Genomic DNA, 23,519 nt, shown 5'->3' with positions numbered 1-23,519 from the left:
TGTCCTGGAAACATCACTAAAACAGCCTTTCCTCTGAGATTTATGCTTCCTTGCTTCCTGCTGAGCTGACAATGCTGCTGGATTCAGTGGGATTTCCCCTGTGGGGAGCAGGACACGGTGTGTCTGCTCAGTACCTCAAGTCTCAGGCTCCTCCTGAGCAGAGGAGAAACCTGTGAAGAAGCACAATCAACTTAAATACTCAAGGTTTTCACACTTAAGGTTTTGGTAGTAGCTATGATGTTAAATCCTTCGAGGGTGGAAGGCAGCCTTTGGATTTGTTAATCTTACAAAGGAAATTTAGTTTTTGGAGTGTTGTACTGGGACCCCAGAGAACTATTTTGGGAAAACTAAGAATATTAGATTGGCTGTGGCTGGGCAGTGTTGCTTCACTCCTTTATTCCTTCTTTAACCTGCTGTTGACATATCTGTAGTACAGCTGGAGGTACACTGATAATGTCACTCAGACATCAGGTGCTCTTATGGTGTTAGGGGCCACCGGATGCCTGTCCCAGACAGACAGGGAGAGGAGAGTTCAGGAAAGTTTTTTCTTTCTAATTTCTTCCCTTTCCAATAAAAAAGCTGGAGCAATGCAGCTCCAGTTGTGCAGATCTGGGTTGGGACTCAGAGAACACATTCATTTTATGTCAGTGCACCAACCACCATTTGAGCGTAGGGGTTCTATGTCCTTCAAGTTTGTGGTGAATCCCTAAGTCTCTTTCTAAATCCCTGATTCCTTATGTATCTCTTTGTGAGTTCTGATGTGTCACAGACCTTGCATTTATGGAATCTGCCAGGCTGGAAGGTGCAGCCTGCTGTTAGATCACATTTACAGAGGACTCATGCAAGACTTAAACCCAGATTACGTTTGTTCCTCTGTGATGCTTATATTTGTCTTGCACTTTGTCTGGGAATTCAGATTGTGTGTCTTGGCTGGGCTCTGTCATATATGTTTAATCCCAGTTTCTTTGCTTTCCTGCAGGGACTTGCTAGGGAACAGGAAGTAAATGGAGTGTCTTGTGGAGATGCCTTGTAGGGAGAGCTGACTGCCAGCCAAAAACCCATCCAGCTACAAAAGCAGCTGTTTCAGCCCAAAGAATTTGTAAGCACGGTTATTTTCTTAGCACCTCATCATGCTTCTTGCAGGAACTTCAGCTGTCAGACAGGTTTTCCATCCTGCTAGGCTGGGAAACACGGGGTGCTTAGTTGGTGATCCAGTGACTGAAGGGGTACATGTGGCAAAGGGGGGAGAGCAAGTCTCAAGACATGGAAAGGGGAGCACTTGGGCCCAATCAATACTGGAGGTTTGGAGTCAGGTTTCAGCCTTTTTCCTGTGCCTGCTAACTCCAGGTTTGCAGCTGGATCTGGGACGTGTGTGTCCACATGCCTCAGGCACAAGGGAAAGCAGGAATTTTCCTAGGCTGTGATGAACAGTCTACCTGAAGGACTGGCTTTGTCCTAGCTCTGGGCTGCGGAGGCAAGTCCCAGCTGTCTAAGCATCAGTCCTGTCTGGAACCTCTCTTACATGAAGAAGTACCTGGAATTAAATATAAAAAATGTCTTTTGGGAGAGACTAGTTGGCACAGTGAAAAAGAGTGACCTGCTCCCTATATCTCACATGCATATCTCACTGTCAGTTATTTTACAGAAAAAGTCCTCCACATCTTGACAGCAGCCATAAGGAAAATAGATTTTGTTTGGTCTAACCACGCAGTTAAATGTAGCAGGCTGGTTCCCCTTTGCTCTTTGTTTCTCCACTGGCCCGGAGTGGGGAAATTGCTAATCTCAACACTCAGAGGTGCCTTCTTTGCCAAGACTCATGTTGCCCATGTGGCTTGTGTCAGGGCTGTGACTGGGAGAGCGAAGCCTGGCAGCTATTTTTCTAAGACTGTAGCAATCCATTGCTGGTGTCCAAGGATCTGCTGCAGAGCTGCTGCTTCAGGGATCTGGTATGGAGCTGCAGGGGCCTTCTGGGCAGGTCCTGGCTAGGGTTATCTGTGCTCCCCTGCCCCAGGCACTCATGATGGGAATGACTGAACAGCACAGAAAACAGCTCTGACACAATTTACAGCCCAGAGTGTTAAGATAATGCCAGTTGGTGCTGCTTGGCTGCACCAGCTGCTTCCTCCATTGTGTCATTACTGGGTGGGGGGACAGACTGTTCTGAGCATTGCTGTTACAAATATGTTTTCCCACTGTGATTGTGAACAGCATCACTGTCCTGGAGATGGATGGTTGTACCCCAGCTCATACAGAGAGTGGAGGTCTCCTTTTCTCCTTCTCTAGGCCGTTGCCAGACCCATGGGACTCTAACTTAAATTCTCAAAATTCTCCATTTACAGTTTGGTTGCAGCTGGCTGTGCTGTGCCCTGCATCAGCCTCCAGAGAGCCTGTGTCACAGGACAGGAGACCTTTCAGCTGGAGAAGTCAGCCACTGTTCAAGCTTGACCCAGATTCTGAGGTAAGGGGTAAATCTGCCGTTGTTTCTCAAGCACTGCAATAACAGCAGCAGGGTCAGGGTCATGGATGGCAGCACAGCCACATCCTACAGAGCTGCTGAGGGGTTCACGTCCTCACCCCTGCCCACGTGTCTCCCCTTGGGGAATGGTTACAAAATGTTCTCTGTAACTTTGATGGCACTTGCTGTCTTTTATTGGACTCCCAAATACTCATAACTTTAGTTGATGATGGCAGTAATTCAACAGAAATGCTAAAAGGAGTCAACTGCTGCCAGCCTTGCTGACTGGCTGCTTCAGGCCACCCCTTCAGAAAGCTCCAGAAACATCTGGGGAGATGATGCTTGTCCTTGTTGCTCTAAGCAAGCCTTAACTACAGAGCAGATGTCACCTTTCAACTTGGTTGTCTGAATTCAGTGGCAGCCTTTCACATACAGCAGGATGCAGGATTCTTTCCTTCCCGACCAAAACTGTTGAATGTCATTTGCTGTGTCAGCCTAAAATGCAGGAGTGAATTTCATTGGGTAAAGCAATGCCTGTGTGTGGATGAAAACCAGATGAAAGCATAATGTGATCCAGCAGCTAGAAATTCAACTTAGATAAATGTAGCCTAGAAAAAGAAGGTACATGGTTTATAACCATGACTAAATAGCAACAGTTAAATAATTATTGGCACCAATTACCAAGGGATACAGTGGTGGTTCTGTCTCTTGAAGCTTCTGAAGAATCCATGTCTTGCTATCTCAGCCAGAAGAAATTTGGGACGTCAGATGAAGTCTAAGAACATTTTTATGCAGGAGACAAATATGATTATTCCTGCTGCCTTCTTTATATCTAAAAATGTAAAAATTGTAATTTTAAGGGCACTCAGTATTCTTTAATGTAAATATTGCTATTCTGCAGCAATCCCTATTTCCTTCTCCTCAATGCTGCTTTCCTGACACATTGCTCTGAGCTGGTGGATGGCAATCAAGATTACAACAGGTTAAATGCCTTGTTACCTCTGTATACTGTGGAGCGGTGGTTCATGCCCAATGTGAAACAGGGATTGATCTTTTAAAAGGCTTCATGCTGAGGTCAGCGTTTGCTGAGCATTTCTTCTGGTGGCAGTATGGCCAGAAACTTCTCCTTCCACTGCTGTTCCTTTTGTTTGCTTATGTTGTTTTTAATAAAGTTCCCGATGCCATCATAAAGCATAATGTGATTTCCTTTTGGTTGCACAGGCTTTCATCTGGAGAGCTTCCTCACTGATTTTCAGTCTTGGCTGTGTGAGTTTGTCTCCAGACCAGTCTGGGAATGTAAGAGCTGGGGAATCATCTGACTCTTGCTGGAAGCAAGAGCACCCACTGGGAGCTGTTCTACTAGGTGGGAAAGAATGGTCGTGGTCAGAGATTAACCCTGAGCTCAGCTGAGGCCCTGGGCAGTAGGAACCTTGCTGCAGTCACAGTCTGGGCCTGGAGAACTGCAAGGGGCACAGATGTTTCTGAAGGATGTAGGACAGACTGGTCTAGTGACTGGTAGGTCCAAAGCTCTTTCTTGATTTGACCTGAGAATTGGGAAATTGGTGGTTTTTAATCCTTGTGATCCTGGAATGCCCATGGGATGTGAAAGGAAGCCTGGACCTCTTGAAACACCCTGTACCACAAAAACAACCTTACTGTGAAGGACTGTATTAAACTAATCAAGATTTTGTTTGCTGAATCCTTAAAAAATGTGAGACACCTACAAATGACTCTAAATGTTCATTTGTAGCTTTTAAAATTTTGATTTTACATGTCTGTAATCCTATTACCTATTTGGTGCTCAGTAAATAAAACAACCTGCAACTATTTCCTTTGACTTGCTGAACTTAAGGGCGATGCCAAAGCTGTAACTTAATACCAAAGCATCCCAGCACTGTGGACGTGTTGATCCTCTGACAGCCAGTGAATTCCTCTGGGCTAACCAGGGGGTTATAAAATACATCTTAATGTGCAGCTATTCAGCAGAAATCTTTCCTTACCTGATATTAGCCAGGAAATCCCTCTGGCCTGCTCTCGAGGGGAGGTGTCCCTGAAGTCCATGGACAGCCAGAGAGGTTTTGATGGCTGTATTCTGTAAACACAGCACCTTCTCCACCAGTCATTACCCTGCCCTCCCTACTCTCCCAAATATCTAATGTGTAAAAGAAAGCCACAATTGCAAGGTCAAACTTTCGAATTCCAAGCTGCTGCTTCTGAGTGCTGTTGAGTAGACCAAAAGGTATTTGAAAAGTGCCGTCGATCTCCAAGATCAATCCAACAAACTGGAGATTGGGCAGACCTATGATGCCCTCAGAGAAGCAGAGGTCAAAGGTTTGGATTACAGGATGAGGAAGTTAAAGCTCCATGTCTGAGTCATGATCTTTTGTTTGGCTCTTCTGAGAAGGGGATTTTTGTGCTTTTAGAAGAGAAATTGTTCTCCTTTTAAAGTATTGCCTTTGATTTCAAATGAAGGAAAAGTGAGTATAAAAAAGGAATGTTTGTCCATGTTTTCTTTCTTTTCTGTAAAAGCCTTGTGAAAGCACAAATCAAATTCATTTTTGAACAACAGGATACTCCAAAAGTGGGAAAGTACCATACCCTGTCCCATTTACTGTGGTGATCTGAGTCCAGACATGGAAAGTCCCATAAAAGAAGCAATAAAGCACTCTAGGATACTTCAGCCTGGAAAAGAGATGATTTGGGAGGGAATGTAACAGAGACCAACAAAATCTGGAGATACATGAAGCAAATGGGTAGGGACTGCCTATTCCTACCTTTTCCCTAGCAAGAATTGGAGGCCAACAAATGTGGGCAGGCTTCAAACAAATTGTGGGAGCAGATTCTGGATGTACCAGGTAGGACACTCAGAGAAGTTCTCATCAGAGGGTGTTCTGGGTGCAAGCCGTATTCCTGTGTTCAAAGGAAGACAGTAGTCTTTGAAACCAAGATTGCTAGGGATCACAGAATAGACCAATTCTCTAAGGCTGAAAAAAAAATCTCTTCAGCTGAAAATGGTTGAAAGTTAAGTAAATTTGTGTTTGAGAAGGGAAGTACCATGTATTTTTGACCTATTCTTCCTCTTTCCTCCATAGTTTATATTGTGGTGGTAGGTGGATCCTTGCTGTGGACTCATATGGCTGCTCTAGGAGTTCTGAGACATTTAAGCCTGGAGACAATATTGTTAATGTTTTTAGTCCTGCAAAAGAAGCATCAGCACAACTAGAGCTTCTTAGAACATCCCAAGGATGACTGATCTCCTTAGAAATTGTTTCCAGGCTATTCCTAAATTATCTGCTGTCTCAGTGGTTATTTCTTTAATGCCCTCCCTGACCACATAAGCAGTAAATGGGAAGGTCTCTGCTTGTTCAGGGAAGTATCCCCTGAGGAATGGGGACTTCTGGGGAAGGGTAAGGCACAAGAGGGGCCAGAAGACAAAGGGGAGGTCTAAGGGAAGGCACTACAGTGGGACTTTGGAAGCGTAATCTTTGGCAAGCTGTATTTACTTGAAAAATTTCAGCTGCCTGTAAGTGGATAGCTGAATTGAGATAGTTGGGTAAGAGCTGTACTGGGATGGGGTAGGAGCTAGTGATGAAAAAGAAACTCTGTGTTGGAAGGTGTGGGAACATCTCTGTCTCAGTTGCTCTTGAGCATAACCAACCCAAAGGAGCAGTGCTGGCTGTTGGTTTCTTCAGAATGGGAAGCCAGACTCTCTACTTCCCACATATTGCTATGAGCAAGTCTGACAACTCCTCAGAGGGATTTTTGAGGACTGTTAAATGTCATGTCTACATGGAGCTTGTGCTGGGGAAATGCATATTCCCAGAGCTGCTTTTCTGAAAGCAGGACTTTTTCCTTTATTTTTCACTTCAAAAGGACTAAGTGTATAAATCCTGTCCCTGGCAGAACCTGCCTCTCCCTTTGTGACGGCTCAAGTGCATACACAGGGAATCAGAGAGCAGGTGATTTCAACTTAACCTTCCCTCTGAGCTTGAAGAACAAGCCAAGGCAATACAAAAGGGACCTTCTAAGAGACTTGTGCAGCTGCACAGCCCTTATATTGGCCCCATGATGTGTTTATCTTTTGCCTTCAAGAAAGTCTCAGAGTTAGGGGAAGCTCCCCCAAGTGGGATGGCTTAAAAGACTGTATCCGCTGCTGGGAAGTGCACATGCTTCTTTCTTTATAAGCCATTTGATGTGTTTTCCCTCCCTTGCTCTCTCTTCCTCTCCTCCCCTGGTAGCAAGATCTCCGGCTGTTGCATGCTTTTCATTAAATCTTTCTGATTGTAAGCTTGTATGTTCTGACCCAGGGTCAGGGAGCACCATGGCAAGGATACAGCTCAGCAACAGAATGGAAAGCTTTTTCTGCTTTGGATTATTGGACATCTCCAGTTATTGCGGAGTGTGTTCTTGTCTGGTGTCTGAAGATGGAGTTAAATGTCACCCAGAAGGGTGTCACCAGAGGACACAAGGAAAAACGATGCACCACAGCTTTGGTCACCATGAAGAGACTAATTTATTTTTTCTGACTCCAATCATTTATAGTTCTCAAAAGGTGCCAGTGGATTGGAAGGTGAACGTGCCACCTCTCCAACGACACTGGACAAACTACCAGTCTATCAAATTTCTCTGCCTCTATGAAAGAATGCAAAACAATAGGTTGTTTACAGAAAGTTGTGTGAGAAAGTTCTCTACAAGAATGTAAATTCAGAAGGCTTTAGAAAATCCTAAGAAATCAGGGCGACAGAAGGGAGCATTCCATGATGCTCCTGGAGCACTGAACTTCTCCTCTTGAATGATGAGGGTGTCTGTGTGTGTGCTCCAGTTGTGTCTTGGCCAATTTCCAGCCTCTAATGCTACTGTCGCTCTTATCCCACATGTTCCACTTTTGCAGTATCCATTGGGGGAGGTTATTTAACTTTCCTCACTGATATCAACAACTGCCACTGTTGTGTTGTTTGGGTTTAGGTTGTTTGTCTGTAATGAAAGCCCCATGCTTAGCGCCAGCTCAAATCACCAATTGCTTACTCAGCTTCGCAGCTCTGTTATCGGAAGGCATAATTACTTCCTGCATCTCTGTTGGTCTTTGCCTCCGTGCTGCTGTACGGATGGGCTGGGAGGTGCCCTGCTCCTCCTGCAGCTGCTTTTCCTTGCCCCAAGGCACATCAGCATGTGGGGAGGAAAAGCAGTTCCTAGTTATTGCTTCACCTTCTTGAGATGCCTCAGACACAGGCTGCTCTGTAATACGGAATATCATCCCTCTTAATTCTGAGGGAGGAGGTCAAGAAGCATTTATGCCTATTGTGAAGGCTGTGGAGTTTGCACTTAGAGGGGACAGTGGCAAAATCCATCTGTAAGCTCTGGGCTACCTGGTATGAACTCAGGTGCTGAGATGTCATGGGATGTGCGGGCATCTCTCTTAGTGCCTGGCCATGATACTGGCCAGGGCTGTGGAGATGAAGTGTCAGGGCCCTGAGTGTAATTAGCCTGATGAACCTCCAGCCACTGCCCTGCCCATGGGCTCAGGGGCTCCATTTAAACTCAGTCCATGACTTTCCACTGCTCCCTGACCTGTGGTGTAGATGTACCACTCCATACAGGGCCTCACACTGGGACCCTGATCCAGGGACTGACCTCCCAGTTTGGCATCAGACCTGCCTGGTGACCACTAGACTGTGTCTGACCGTGGTTACTGTCACTGGAGCTGACTGACCTGCACTTTGAGCTCCTGCCTTGATGTGCTCTATCATCACAAATGATCTGGGCTCTGGGTTGGCCCTGGCTGCCATCCCCACACTTGGCTGCTGGTCTCATTTATGTCCTGTGGTAGGGGGAGCCCTGTCCTGCTGACTGACTTATCCTCGACTCCTCATCCTGTAGGGAACTGCCAGCCCTTCCTGATCCCTGACCCTTGAGAGATCTCTATGGAGAGCTGATTCTTTGGAAAGACTCATCTTGGTGTGAAACACTTCCTCAACTACCAGCACAGCACAGCAAGAGCATGTGGCCTTGGGGATATCCTGTCTGCCCACTGGGGAAGGTGACACTGTGCATCAAAGCTGTGCCTTCCTTCACATCTCCAGTGTGCTAAATGTGTTATCACCAGCTCATTAGTTGCAAAATTAATTAGCATTCCAGCCATGGGATGTGATGTGTTTCTCAACTCAGCAGGCTGGCCAAGAGGAGCTTCTATCCAGCCTCAGGAAAGGATGTCTGGGGATTTGGGGGTTTATTTCTTGTTTGCTTTTTAAGCTGCTAATAGTTTTAGTGTTTTCTGCTGCAATCAGCATGCTGCCCTATATTGTGACACTTGCAACCTTCCAGGACAAGAAGAGAAACAATTCTTTTGCAGAATCCTTGCCAAACAGGTTCCCTGAAAAATATGAGGAACTTGTGACTGCTCACACCTTGCAAGAAAAGATCATGATAGATGCATTTACAGAGCAGAAATAATAACAATCATCAACAGACAGGGGGAAATGGCTCCTCTGAGAGTAAGAACCAGACTAAGGGAAGAAAAATGTTCAGGTTAGATAACTTAGTTTTGTGAGAAGGGAGGGTAGAAAATGCTGAGAAAGGAGGGGTGGTAAAGGAGGGACAGGGTGGGGAGCAGCCCCTGAGGAGGGGATGTACAGTGGCAAGAAGCCACCTGTGAAAGTGAAGCCTCCTCACTGATAAGGCTGTAAAATGTATAAACAGAATTGCTGCAGCCTTGTCCCATGGGAGGCCAGGTCCAGCTGTGCAGGGGATACCTCCTGCCCTAGGGCAGGTCTCAAGGGAGGGGGCAGAGGTTTCCTTGGAGAGGCACTGCCACGTCGGTTTCCTCCCAAAGGGCTGGGAAGTGTGGAGGCATTTAGCTGAGTGTGGGCGCTCCTGCCGGCTGGTGCTGTCTCAGGGGGATGGAGAGAGCTGTAGGGTTCTCTGGGCTCTGCATGGGGCTTGCAGTGGAAGAAACCTCACCTATGGTGTGTATTTGTAATTTAGCACTAGGCTGTGCTGATCCCTCCTGCTCCCCTCTTTTTCCTTGCTGAGCTTGTCTCCACTTGATGGCACATAAAACCTTTTTTTTCTCTTTTCTGATAGGCTCCTAAATTTACCAATGATTGCAAGATATTGAAGGTTGCGAGCTCTTGCCAACCTTCAAAGGTTTATAGCAAAATACTCCCACACATGCTATGTACTTCAGAGGGTGGAGTATAAGGGGTGCTATGGGGATGGCTGGGAGAGGTCTTTGATGTTTTGGAGATCCCCATTTGTCACTGAAGGGTAAAGTGGGACAACTGTTGTCCCTGGTCTCGTTTCTTCCCAAATGAAGGGATTTGGTGACCCAGCAGCCCAGCTATAGCCAGAGGAGCTTTATTGGGTGTTCTACATAGGTCCTGCAAGTATCTACACATAGAGCCTACAACTAGGTCCTTGTCAAAGTAACAATTTAATCAGGGTTCCTTTGAAGCTTTTCCAGCTACTCTGGAGACAAATCAGGGCTGAAGAATCTTATTGTTAGAGAAAAAAACTTTATTTCCACACAGTAACAGAAGAGTGCTGTTGTGCTGCTTGAAATTCAGGGCTGGATTAAACTGGACATCTGAAAATGGGGAGATGTGAACAATTGGAATCAAAGCTGAAGAAAATGTTCTTGTGATCCCTTGTGAATTCACCCAGATAATGGGTGTTGTGTGACATAATTATTGTAAAACCAGAATATGTTCCTGCTCTTAGTTTGCTTTTTTCTTTCACTTTGTCTAGCAATGTCTTCCTCCATAGATCTTAAATATTATTTATATTATTACTGTCATTATTTTGCCTAAGTCAAATTTAAAGTAACATATCCCTGCCCTGATTATAAATGAGATACTAAAATTATTTCTAGTTTACCTAAGGCTGGATTTCTAATGCAGGGAAGGCATTGGAGCTGTCCTGGTGTTGGGAAAGTATTTCCAGCTCTTCAGGCACTGCAGAACTCCTCTGTCAAGACTTGTTCCTACAGCCTGGGCTGTCAATGGAACAATGGAAGTGTTTATAAGAAAACACTTATAAAATACAGACTGTTTCATAGTAATTGATTTCTCTGGTCCCTCCTGGGTGAGGAAGAACTACCCACCACATCCTGTGATGGTGAACAAGATGTGCTAATAGACATTTTAATCCTTCATTTCCCTCTGTACCAAAAGGAATTTAACCTGTTGAAGGGCTGAGCAGATGATTGAAATGCTCCCTTTTGGCACTGTGTAAGTTCAGGGGAACTATTGAAATGGAAATCAGATTCCCAAACCATCACCCACAGGAGGAAGAGAGGGAGCTTTGATTGATTGTTTTTTGTTAATCAAGAAGAGATAAATGGACTGAAGTTTTGGTGTGGAGAAAACAGGAAAAATGTCTTGAGGATTATGGTTGGTGCTTTGGACATGGGAGACAGTGTTCTTTAGCAGCCTATAGAGTATTTTCCCAGTGAAACACCATGGTGGGGGCATGGAAAACAAGGTCAAAAAGGTAAAAATATGGATGAGACTTATCATTGGCAAGAAACCATGTTTCTGAGGGTTTATGGGGAAAGACTGTAATTTGGTTATTATGAAAGACCAAAGCACTCTTATCTATGTACCAGGCTTTGATAAGAATGATGCCGTGTCAAAATTCCCCCTGCATTTTTTTTCACTGCATTTGTTTACTTTTCATCAAGAGTTTTGGGAAGTGAAATGTGGTTTTCACCTCTTAAAGCTGTACTGTTTGGAATGCAAATTGTTCAGGTCAGGTTTTTTTTCCCCCTTTAGCTTTTATCAGAAGGGCTTTGCTTCTGTATATCACCTTTTATCTCTACTTCTCCCTCTGTTCTGAGATGTTCCATTGCCATCTGCTCAAAAGCACCAGACCCCAGATAAACCAGCCTAGGTCTATGTGAGCAGTGCAATTACCAGTAACTGATCCTGCCCTCAGTATACTGTGTCTTTGCCAGAGTTCCTTGCTCTGAGAACCAAACAGATTTTCACCTTTGAAGCCCAATGAGCATTGTCAGAATTAATTAGGAACACACAATTGCACAAGTTCTGAAGTGACATTTTGTTGTTTCTTGCTCAATGAATGTGCTAGGAAGTAATTTTTATTGTAATGCTGACTGTTAAATTGAAAATGACAATTGCATTTTTGCCAGAACTGGGCTTCTAGATGATAGGAGGTGTTAACTCCATAAGGTGTTTCTGCATGGCATGTCACACTACCTCTAGCTCCAAAACCAGAGAAGCTAATTGCTAGATTTATCTTTGTCATATGAAGACTGTCTAGCCCTAAAACTGTACAAGAGCTCAAAATTTATAAATATACCCCAAATTACCAAAAAGCATCACTGAGTGCATCGCTCATGAAAAAACACTCAGAGATAATTGTACTATTGAATTATGTTAAGAGAGTTTCAGGGAAAACATAGGTTAAATTACAACTTCTGTGAGCTTGGGACATTGGCTCTGGAAAACATCCTCCAATGCAGAGCTGCTTTTCTGTCCCTGGGTCATCAGTAGGTGAATGATTTTTTTTTTCTTCCCCTGTGATTCAAGTGGTGAAAAGCACAGAACTTGTGAATTTTGGTTTCCAAAATGTGTTTTGCCAGCTCTTCTGAGCAGGGGCTTGCACCCTAAAGTCACTTTGATGGACTTGTTCTCTCAGTGGAAATGGTGGAGAGGGGAGAAAAATGCTTCATTTTGAGCTGCCTCTTTCACAAAGCACTTCAGTTACCTTAAAATCTTTAGATCAAAAATGTCTGAAAAGGCAATTTTGCAACACAAAGGAGAGCAGGAGAAATGCAGAGCACTCACGTCTGGGAGTGCTGGAGGAAAAATCTATCCCACTGCCCTGGAAAGCTCAGCACTTGAACACTGGAGAGGGAAGAGTGAAATGCAGCTCTTCTGGTCAATGTCTTCCAGGGAAAATTCCTTCTTGGCTTACAATTTGGCACCAGGAGACAGGTGAGACATTCCTCAATCAGCCTCAATCAGGAGGAAATTGAAAGCAGAGATAGGAACAAGCTGTGGGCAATTTGAATTGCTTTCATTATTCAATTAACTTTGCATGTGTGTGTGTGATGCAGAGATGGAGAGTTCTGATAATGCAGTGAACTATTACTCCAGAATCCTTTGGACTTTCTGGACTTTTTGATGACTTGCCTGATAAGAAGACTACTGAGATGAAGACCAGAATCCCTGGAGGAGCCTTTCAGGTACTGTGTTCAAGGAAGATGGCAACTAATGTCTGGAAAATAGGTTTCCCTAAGCTCTTAGGCTAACCTCATCTGGACTTTTCTTCTTGCCAGCTACTGTCACTATTCTAAAAATGTTACCCCTCAGTTAAGTGAGGTCAGCCTCACAGCTTTCAGGCTGCATCTGCACTCTAGTCTTAAAAAAACACTGCATAGAAATGTGCCTTCCTTTCAGAACAGAGACCCGGGAGCAGCAGTGACAGTAGAGGGCTTAGAAGGTGTGAGCCCAAGCAATGACTATACCTGGCTTTGCCAGCCCAGCAGTCAGGAAGAAGGGGACAAGCCATGGATGTTTTATAAGATCCTGGACAGACACCTTTAATTGCCAGGGATTGCCTACCAGCATCTCTCTCTTGGCTGTAAATGCCAGGAGAGAAAAGCATGCCATGCATGCTTTCAGGAATTATAGGGAGGATCAGGTTTCCCCTGCCGTGGTGACCCTAGACCCAGGTACATCTAAATAGGGTACTTGGAGCCCTTAGGGTTGTAAATAACCATTTGTAAAGGATTTTGAAATGCAGTGATTCTGTCAGCACTTCTGTATTCAGACTTTTCCCCTCCTCTTTGTTTCTTGCATTGCCCTGTTGCAGAAAAATACAGAATTGGTGATAAAGCAGTGCTTGAAATAAAGCCTGGCTAACAGATGATTTTGTGGCCTTGGCCACCTGGTGCAAGGAAGGGCTGCCGTGCATGCGTTGTCTGTTCTGTGCCAGGCAGGGATCCACTGATTGCCCTGGCAGGAGGGGATCCTTACATCTGATGTGGGGTTTGGGGAGCAGGGGAGGAAGCTCTCTGAAGTTAAGTTAGAGCTATCCTGCTGGGATAGATGTGCACTTTCTTTGCTTAGGGAAGCTTGGTCACTTAGCAAACATGAGAGGGGAAAGAAGGGAGGGCATGCCTCCCTCCCTAATCATGCATATGCTAGGTTTCTACTTTTTTTTTTTTTTTTTTTTTTTTTTTAAGTCTCAGACTGATAAACACTAAACAGTTTGAATCTGTGGGCCTGTGTATGCCCCTAAAGGCTGTGGCCAAGCTGCGAAGGTACCTCTCAGGAGTATTTTCACTGAGAACTTGCTTAGTAATGCATTGAGATGTGCCCCAGGGCATGTGGTGGTGTGCTGGGTGCTGTTTGGGAGCAGCAAAGCCCTGAGAGCTCCTGAGTTAAAGGTGATTGAGAGTGGAAGAGATAGGGGGAAAGAGCTCTACCATCCCCTCCAGTTCTCAGCCCTTCCTCAAGCAATTCCACTTTGGTGCTTGCCTTTTGACTTCCTGCCCAAGTTGATCAAGTAATAGGCCTGTTCCAAGCCTTTTGTTCCTGAGTGCCTCCCCAGGTAAATGGGAAGTCAGAGCTTGTCTGACCATGCTTTTATTCGAAGTGCTTCAGGAAACTACAATGTTAGGTCATGTAGGTAGGCTTAAAGAGAGCAGTTTTGGATACTGGAGAGACAGACCACATGGCAGCAGGGAATGCTGTGCAAGCTCCTGCCCAAACAGAGCACTAGTGGCTGAATCCCAACCTGCGAGTTATTTATGGAGCTGTTTGCTTGCAGGTTGCACAGGTCTGTAGGATTGGGAAGACCTGGAGACACAGGTGTCATCTGGATAAGCTGTAAGGGAGCTGGAGTTTTAAAAATGCAGGAATTGAGAGCTGGGAAAACCTGCTCTGTGAGAAAGTTTTGAGGAAGGAAAATGAATTCTTTTCACAGGTAGCTTCTGGTCCTGTCTCAGTAAATTGCTGCCTTCAAAGAAACTGGGAGGGTAGAGGATGGTGCCCAGGTCAGCAGGGGAATTGCATACTCAGGAGTCCCAGACTCATGTACTAAAATCCAGGAAAACTAGAACAGGGCCAAGCAGGAGAGAAGCACAGACTGATACTGGAATCTGCTTATAGCACTGAGATCTGTTAAAACTGTGTGGAAACCCTGCAGCCAAAGGTGTTGTCCGAGAAACTCAGCAGCATGAGGGAAGTTCAGAGAATTCACAGACTCTTCTGAGATAGCAGGGACCCACAAGGATCATCAAGTCCAACTCTTAAGTGAATGTACAGGGAAGTTCATTGTTTCCAAACAAGCAAATAAGAGGACTGTCTCCAGCACGAGTTGATTTAGCTGACAGATGATGACTTGTTGTGCCCATGGGCAGGAGGTGCGATCAGACTGATTTTAATTGAAGTTCCTGGGTCTGCTAGCTCAACTGCCTTGTTTCAAGAATAAATTACAATGTATTCTGAGAATATTGTATGGACTTGAGTGTTGGTGGGTCATTTGCAATAAAACTTCCCCAAAGTACTGGTGCAATGGTGATTAAGCAATAGCTTGTAATAAACTAAGATGCATGTATTGTACGTAATGATGAACAGCAAAGAGGAGCGGCAAGAGAAGGACAGGAGAGGAAGAGAATTGTTTCTGGTGAAGAGTATAAAATGGGTATTTTTTTGGTGGTTTTTTTTTTTTTTTTTTTTTTTTTTTTTCAGAGCATGTGGAACATGTGGGTGGTTTGACTGGAAAGTATTTAGAGTTCTGTCCCTGTCGTGGCTCTGAGGGAGTGAGCAATGGGTGTTCTGTGCTGCCAGGCAGTTTATTCCTCACAGGCATCACTGTGTAACAGATCTGTGTAAGAGCCACCCTTAGCATGTCAGCTAAAATGATAAATCCTGTGTACTGGACAGGGTTCAGTGCATTGCAGTTCATGCTACACAAGCAGGAGAGAAAATGAATATGTAGGGCTACAGTATGCCCTAGGGAGGCACAAGGTCTCCCTGCTTCTCTGTCCCTTCTGTATGGGTTCAAGGAGCTCCCTCCTTGGCCCACCCCACCCCTTAGGGTTTGCTGGTGTTTTATGTGTTCCTCAAGAGCAGCCTCTTAAACCTGAGCAGCTCAGCACGAGCTGTTTCCATCCTCCTCTGGGATGTCACAGATATCTGTGGCATGACTCTGAGTCAAACTGTGTCACTCAGCCGTTCCAGAGCACACACAAAGCTCATCTAGGCCTCGACAGAAAAGATCCACAATTCCCTTAGTGCCTGTATAGATTTTTCCACAGTGTGGTATTTGACTGCTTAGTCAGAGAGTTATCTTTGTGTTTTAAGAATAGACTTGTCTGCCATCTCCTTGGCTGTACAGCAAAAGAAAGACTTTATTTGTCTTAGCACAAACACCTTGTATAAGTGTCAGATGTGCCAGCAAACATGTGCTTAATTAAACAGGCTCCTTAATAGGTTTTGTTATCATTTTAGAGCTCTGCATTTGAGCCACTTCTCTTAAAGAACTGTTTAATGAATTTCTGAGGCTATCTGACAACTAATGTTCTTTGCTTGCTTGTTATGCAAAATTCATTAATGTTTCCCTTTGCATGGTGTATACTGAATCCCAAATATTATGACTTAATTAGCTTATTGCAATTTATGGGGTGGTGGATGTAGGTTTTTTATTTACTGATCTTATGCAGAACTAACCTGTTTAAAATAAGCAAACAAATAAAAACTCAAGTTGTTTTGGTGTCCCTGCTGATAAATACCTCCCCTTGACCCTCATCGTCTGGGGACTTTTCCATAGCTTGCTAACCCCCCCTTTTTTTCTTTTTTTGCCATAGAAAGGGAGAAAACATGCTAGAAGTAAGCAGAGCTTTAGTTTTAGGGGATTGACAGGACTCAACCAACCTCATTGCTCTGAGCACAGAACTTTCTGTGTGTATTTTCTTCTTGCAAGCAAGTCTCTAGTACACATTTCCTTTGAGTCTCACAGAAATGCTTTGGGGTAATTCCTTATCTAGTATACTTGGATGTGCTTCCCTCACCAGTTCTGAGAAAGGGACAAGATTGTTTTTCCTCTGCTTCCTTGGGAGTTGAAATTATTCACACTAGTAGACAGAATTGCCACTTGTGGGCAGGCACAAATCCACACCAAGATTGTGGGTCTCTGAAATGCCTGTGCTAGCAGCGTGAAGGAGAATCACTGTGTGACAGTTGTGGGCCAGAAAGGGCACAATGTCCCTGGAAATTCCTACCTAGTGCAGGTATCTCTAGATAACCATCAAACAAAAGTATCCAGTTGTATTCCAGTTGTACCTTCTGTTGATGTATTTATTTTCCTGTGTCTTTACAACAACCTGGTGTGAAGTTTCTATCCACATTTACTTTCCTAGTCAACAGTTTTGCTGGATGGGAAAAATGTGCAGTGGGTCAGAAATCAGTGGAATGGTTTCTGCAGGAAGACACTGGATGTGAGGGGTGTCGTGGTACCTGCTCCCTTGCAATGCCACAGCCTGTCTGATTTGCACTGGGATGGAGACTGTCTCCTCCACAAATAATGTAGTTATGCTCCTGTCTCTCTGGGCTGAGGCTGCAAAGAGCCAAAATATTAATAACTGCTTGCCCAGAGCATACAAGAAATCTGTGGCAGAGAAACAGGCTTCTGCCAGAGATCATAATGGCAGAAACATCCTTTTTTCCATCTCTGTCGATTTTCAGATTGCTTCGTGCTCCCTTTCTGAGTTTTACCCTCATTATAACTTAAGAAAAGTTGAGCTGCTTCAGTGGTCTCTCCCCTTCCACTTTACTTCTCTTCCTACAGCTGCCTCATTGTTATTTTTTGCTATGCAGGGCACTGAACTCCTTAGGAAATCAGCTGCCGCTGGTGAAGGCTGGACCTGTTTGGAAACTGTAGCCACAAAAGCCAGACTTTCCAGTGTAATCAGGCCATTAAAGCTCCTGTGGGAATTTTTAAGGCTGGCTTTATCTGCCCTGCAGAGAGGAGTGTGGGGAGTGGCTGTTGCACCATTGTTCCTCCAGCTGATGACGCAGACTGGAATCGCTTCTCCTTGAACACTGCCTCCACCGGGGTGAAGCCTGGCTTTGTGTTGTCCTAATCCCTCAGTCCAGACCACAGTGACCACATGAAGTTAGAGTAGCCCTGAGGCTGTTCCCTTGTTCTAACGCGTGCCACCAGCAAACTGCTCAAAAAGGTAAAATCTTTGACCAGACTCTCACCCAGTGTCTCAAAATGTTGGTCTGTGAGCAGTCCAGTTGAATTTGGACTTTACCAACAAAAACAACTGCTTAGAAAATTCAGAGCCTTATTTCCTTTCTTTCATATCCTTCATCCTGTCTTCTGTCATTACATGTTTCAGCCCATGACTGTAGACTTTGCTGGAAAGAGTCAGTCTCTCTGGGAGTTACAAATGTTCATGCAGTCTCATCCCCATTTTTGGATCAGAGGCATGGATTTGGAATGAAGAGGAAGTTTTCTCATGATGTAAAGATTGTTTCAAGGTTTTGATTTTCAGTATCTTCCTCCCAAACTGCAGTGAGTTTTATTGTAATTTTGCGTTTCCTGGTAATTGACAAAAAAATTCCAAACTGGTTGGCAGCAGCAGAAAAGGCACATAAGGTACCCAAACCTTCTAAAACAAGAACAGTTCTGGCCTGTTCCAAGATGCCTCCCCCTCCCAAAATGTTAAAGTGGGAGATTGCTGAAGTGTTCTATTCCCATAGCTGGATTAGACCTCGGTGAATCAGCCCTCTGAGAAATCTCCTTGGGGAATTCCTGGCAGGCTGTACCCCAGCATCACTTGCTGACTTAATTGGGATCTTCCTCAAGTAGTGCTGCTGTGTAGGACGATGGGTCAAAGCCTTGGTGCTGCAATCCTGGAGCCCAGCTGTGGATCACAGCTCTGAGGATGGGGAAAAGCCCTGTCCCATCCTACATCCCTTTTGTCCTCCAATTTCCCCAGAATGGGAGGGAGCTGAGCCCTTCACCGTAGGTGGTGGATTTGGGATGAAAGCACACTCGTTTGAGCTCCTGGCTGCACTGAGCCCTAGACTGCTGCTCTCCCAGGAATGTCAGTGAATGCTGGGCTGCCTGAGAGAGTGGGGCACCAGGCAGGAGTGTGGGAGCCAAAATATGTACCTGCAGCCTCCCACACACTGGAAAGCCTCTTGGCTGTGGGGTGTAGATTGGCCACGAAGCTGCAGAGGACAGATGAAAAGACTGTGGGGTTTGTGTTGCTTAGGAGCTCACCAAAAGTTGTTGGAATAAACTGGAGCGCAGAATTCATCCCAGGAGGCATTAGACTTAGGCAGAGAGATTTTACTTTTGAGCTTTTAACTTGATTTGCCTCATGAGACATGCCAGACTTTTCTCCATTTGGAGTTATCTTGTCCTGTTTGTACTTTTTTAGTGCTTTAATAAAGCCCAGCCATGGGGCCAGAAACCTCTGACTTCTGGCTTGGCTGCCTCCAAGACCAGATGTGGCAATTTCACCTCCCAATCTCTGTGATTCAACCCAGTCCCAAACAGCTTTTAACTGATGAAGAAAAGGAGACAAATGCTTGTCAAAGTTGCTCTGGTTGAAAGGAGCAGAGCTGGACAACTGTTTTGGCCATCAAGGCTCCAGCTCCCTGCCCAGCCAGGAGAGTTTGCTGCCTGCAGTGCTCAGTAATGTGTGTTTATGTGGGGGCTGTTCTGCACATACTAATTTTAAGCTGTACATTTTCTTCCAGGAAATCTGTATTTGGCTTTATAACTTCCTAGGAATAGTTTGTGCATTGGAAAACCCCCTCCTGCCATATGGGAAGGAGCATTCTTACTTGTACCCTGTAAAATATACATGAAGTTTTTTTTAATTAAATGAGCTTCCGATAATTGCAGAAGTTTAGAATTTTCAGGGGTTTTGATGCAATAGGTGTACATTTATGACAATTTCTGAGATGTACCTGGCAAAAGAGTGCAGCTGAGTGGGTCTGTCTCTTGTTTGGTCCGTGGTCCAAGACACAGAAACCACCAGCATGGTTTGGTGGTACAGGGTCCACAATTCAACAACCAGTAGACACAACTTTTGTGTAGAAGGCTCAGGTCAATTTCCCATGTCCAGAGGCTGCAGCTGGCCCTGTGCCATTGCCTTTATCCTTTCAGTTCCTGGTTTCCAAGGCTGGTTGTGCTTGGTTGGGCAAGGCATGACAAGGGAATGTCCAAGATGATGAACCTGTTCTTAATGTACATTTAATCAGTTCCCAGCTGCCCTCCCCCCAAGCTGACTTTGCTCATCAACCTGGGCACTTCTCACCCTGAATTTTGTGTGTCTTTTTAGTGCAGCAGAGGTAAATCATCTGCATGGAATGAGTGCTGGAGGAGAAACAGGACTTCAACACAAACCACTTTTTTTCCGCTTCCCAGCAGTTACAGTTCCTTGAATGGAGCCTCTTACCTCCTCAGCAAACAGTTTACACTGGCATACCCTGCTGTTTGCAAGGAATGAGACCTGACAGAGGTCCCATGGGTTGAGCAAGTTTGAGTAAAATGCTGTCAGTGTCACAAAATCCCTGCCCCTTCTGAGGCTCTGTTGCTCCTACAAAATTGTTTGGATCTTAATTGTGCAGTATTCTGGCATCCCTTATGTGTATAAGGATCAAAGCCAAGCAGTTAAATGACATTTTGCATCTCAGAACTGAAATTACCTTTTCTTGCAGGATGCTTCAGGTGTAAATTTGCTAAAAAAAGCCTAACCAACTCAATGACTTGCCCAAAATTCCTCCCAGGAAGGAGAGATTTGTAGGAACAGAGTTTGTGGTGACTGGGAGTGGGGCTGGCCCAGCCTCATCCCCAGTGGGCCCAGCTGTGAGAAGCAGGTGAGCAGCACTGACAGCAATGAGCCATGGAGTGCCCAGGTGCTCTGAGCAACCACCAAAGGGAGCAGAGGGCACACAGTGCAGGGCATGAACATGAGGGGATAAAAGGCTGGGCTGAAGAACAAGGAGGACAGACCCTTGCAGCTCTCTGAAGTGATGTTACTCTGTGTGGGCAGACACCTGAAACTTTGTGGTCTGGTGTTACTGTGTTTGGGCTGAAGCTTTCTGAAATTGTGTGGGGTACTCTGTGTATTGTGGCTGTCTGGACTGTGGCATGTGCTGTGACAGAGTTTGAGCAGGAAGAGAGGGGAGGATTGGGTAATTCTTTTGTAGAATTCAGAAACATTCATTTTGTCACAATTTCCTTTTACCTTTCTTACCTGAGCAGGTGGGAGGAAAACATGGCCCAGCAGTTATAAAAGGGACTAAGACTGAGGAGAAATAAATCCTCTCTTCAGCTGTCCTGTGCTGGGTAGCTGGCCAGTACCACCTCCACAAACACTGGTGTCTATCCAGTGCAGGAGCAGCTGAGTGTCAGCCCAGCCTGGTGTTTTTCCAGGTGCCAAGGTACATTTGGGTGGCATCACATATTGAATGTTTCCCGGAAAGAGAGAATCTCTGTGTAAACATGCTGGACAAACAGTCATTCTCTCTGTCCAGCCCCATTCTGTCAAGCATAAGATGCAGATGCAGGGGCCAAGAGCTCTTCCAAATTGATTCTTTACCCTCTTCCTGCCTCTCTGTTCTACCTGTGGTGTGAAAGCAAACCAAGGCCAATAGCCTTGGCCAGGGCCAGACTGGCCCAGTGCTGCCTGCTCTGCTTCCAGCATCCCTGTGCTGTGGACCTGCACCCAGCTCTGCCTCTCAATGGACTTGCTGAAATTGGGAATTGAAAAGGATTTCTGTTACCTTTGCTCAGGCAGAAACACAATCCAAACCAGCTCGTGGGGTTGTAGGGGAAGAGGGGTGTGAAGTAACCAGCTCTTGCTCATACTGGTAATCTTTAGATTCCGTGAAAAAAAAAACAAAAGTACATAAGAGCTGGGACTGAATAACTCTTGTGCCCTTCTTTAACGTGGCTACTAAAGGCTCAGGAGTGGTAGAAGAACACCAGCATGTGACAGATAAGGTATACAAGAGGGTCAGTAACTGCTGGTAGAAACACAGGTTTTAGAAATGGAGTTCTGGCCATCCTTTGTCTTAGAAAAGCTTAGTGCTTTTTCCAACCTGCAGTCTAGATTTAGGGCATTGTTCTGTGCTACTTAAAAACTTACACTGTTAGAAGCATTCAAGAAACTGAAACTAAGGCTGTAGGTAAATGTTTGCCACATATTTTTTAATTGAAAAATGCTTAAGCAGCTCTTGCTTCAGTGGAAAACCAACAAAGCTGTTTGATAGTTTCTACTGTACATCTATTACAAGAAGACTTTGATTCTTTACCCCTGGATTGCTCTGGAGCTTCCTGAGGACTTGTGTAGGAACATGGGCAGTATTATTTCTGCAGGGATTGTGTCAGCAGAAGAAAGCCCAATCTCTAAAGTGGGATGAAGGATTGATGTCCTTTCACATTTTGGACTTAGATTTGAGAATTGGACCTCTCTTGAATGAGGACCTGGAAACTTGAACAAGCCCTAAGATTAATTTTTCGAGTCATAGAAGAATTGTGATTTTTCTGCAGGAGCACAGCATACCCATCCCATAGCAGATGCAGCTGTTGTTTGCTCAGTAAGGTGAACCATCCACGTGAAGTAAAGAGTGGTGATGATATAACCTGTGCACTCAGTTCTACACCTGGTCTTTGGGGGGCTTGAGCCACATATTTAGGATTTTGCTGAAGGAAACAGAAATTACCTTGGTGTTGTCCAGATTCTCCAGCTCCCATCTGCTGCCCTGGTTCCCATCATTCTGGGTTCCTGCAGTGCTTCTGTTCTCCTTCCAGGTTGGAAGAAAACTGTGTGTGCTTGTATCCCCCTCGGAGCTGAGGCTGCTGTGGAGGTACTGTCAGGGAGGGCTGTGTGCCATGGCCCTGTTCAGCTCTCTGGCTGGACTGTGAGGAGTCCAGCGTTTTGTGTATGAGAGAAATCCCTCTGGAATTCTGTGTTAGAGCTGGATTTACTGGAAACAGGTCCTTGGTGAAAACCTTCCTTGCACAACACTTTTCCCACTACAGGCAGTGGTGAGTGGCACAGCCCAAAAGCCTTTGACAACCAGTTCTTTTGTAAATGTCTGGCAAGGAGGCTCCAGATCTGGAGAACAAGGCTTAACTCGAGGCTGCTTTAATTGGAGACACTGCTGTGGGTTTGTGTATCAATGAGTAGGTGATGACCTTGCGAGCTCCCAGCCTTGCTCACTCATAATAGCTCTCAGGGCTGTGTTTGTAAGAGGATTTTTGGAAGCAGTTTGTATTACAGAGTGACAGGTGTAGAGAGCTGAATTTGCAGCCACAGATCCTGAGAGTTTCTGGGAGGGAATGTTGTTTAGTTTCTATTGAAATGTGAAGGTGCTCCTTCTGTACTGCTCTTTTCTAGTACTGTTTTCTAAATGGCTTGGGCTGCAGAGAGACAGTGTATGCAGAGAAGAGAATATGGCATTTCTGCCTTTTGATTTTGATAGTCCTGTATAATTTTGAGGAAGTCTGTGGCTATTGTTTGGTGCTATTCCTGCTTCCCATGCCAGCCAATGCTGGCAGCACAGGTGTATGTCTGTGTTCCTGTTGACTCAGCCCCCGGTGAAAAGCCACACAAAGTTCCTGGTGAAGGCTTCAGTCTCTTCTCCTTTAATTGATGTGGTTTGCTGTGCTCTGATGGGGATTGTTTATGGACTAGACTATGACTTTGGCCCCAGCATGTTACTCATGTCTACACAGATGAGCACAGACAAACCTGAGCTTGTCTGCCTATGCAAAGATGGGGTTGACTGTGAGTCAGACGCCTCTTAGCATGGAGTCAGAGCAGAAGCAGCTCCAAGCTAGGCTCTGTGTGACTCTGCTCACAATCATAGAAGTGCCTTCTGTAGCTGCAATGAAGTCCTTGCTGTGCAGCTTTCCTGTTTTACAGTCATTTGTCAGTAAATCCCCTCCAAGCATAAGCAGGTGTTTGGAATTTGCAGGTTTGTGGGAGAGACCTTTCCTTACTCCTCTGCCTGGTGACTGCGTTTTGGGTGATGAAACAGAGATACAAAATGCAGATAAAACATTG

At 45.2% G+C, this 23,519-nt stretch overlaps 4 long non-coding RNA genes across 9 annotated transcripts in view; 2 read left to right on the top strand and 2 right to left on the bottom strand.

Annotated features, from left to right (window-relative positions):
- The window catches only part of LOC137480582 (uncharacterized), a 41,588-nt gene extending 37,306 nt beyond the window's left edge, over positions 1 to 4,282 (top strand). For all 6 annotated transcript variants that reach the window (XR_011002984.1, XR_011002983.1, XR_011002990.1 and 3 more), the window contains 3 exons: positions 980 to 1,099; positions 2,340 to 2,458; positions 3,677 to 4,282. This is a non-coding gene — a long non-coding RNA (uncharacterized lncRNA). The remainder of the gene's footprint in view (positions 1 to 979; positions 1,100 to 2,339; positions 2,459 to 3,676) is intronic.
- LOC137480583 (uncharacterized) lies at positions 1,094 to 4,593 on the bottom strand. Its single transcript, XR_011002993.1, has 3 exons — positions 4,456 to 4,593; positions 2,845 to 2,989; positions 1,094 to 1,534 (listed from the first exon to the last, which is right to left on the bottom strand). It is a non-coding gene; the product is annotated as an uncharacterized lncRNA (long non-coding RNA).
- Positions 4,594 to 10,513: 5,920 nt separating this feature from the next.
- Positions 10,514 to 17,595, top strand: LOC137480579 (uncharacterized). Its single transcript, XR_011002981.1, has 2 exons — positions 10,514 to 12,659; positions 17,299 to 17,595. It is a non-coding gene; the product is annotated as an uncharacterized lncRNA (long non-coding RNA).
- A 320-nt stretch (positions 17,596 to 17,915) lies between these two features.
- Positions 17,916 to 19,460, bottom strand: LOC137480580 (uncharacterized). The gene is made up of 2 exons (XR_011002982.1): positions 18,605 to 19,460; positions 17,916 to 18,028 (listed from the first exon to the last, which is right to left on the bottom strand). It is a non-coding gene; the product is annotated as an uncharacterized lncRNA (long non-coding RNA).
- Between the last annotated feature and the right edge of the window lie 4,059 nt (positions 19,461 to 23,519).

This window comes from Anomalospiza imberbis, chromosome 11, assembly GCF_031753505.1.
Source record: "Anomalospiza imberbis isolate Cuckoo-Finch-1a 21T00152 chromosome 11, ASM3175350v1, whole genome shotgun sequence".
Taxonomy (NCBI): Eukaryota; Metazoa; Chordata; class Aves; order Passeriformes; family Viduidae; genus Anomalospiza; species Anomalospiza imberbis.
The sequence above is the reverse complement of the archived record's forward strand: the minus strand, read 5'-3'. Positions and strand labels throughout refer to the sequence as shown.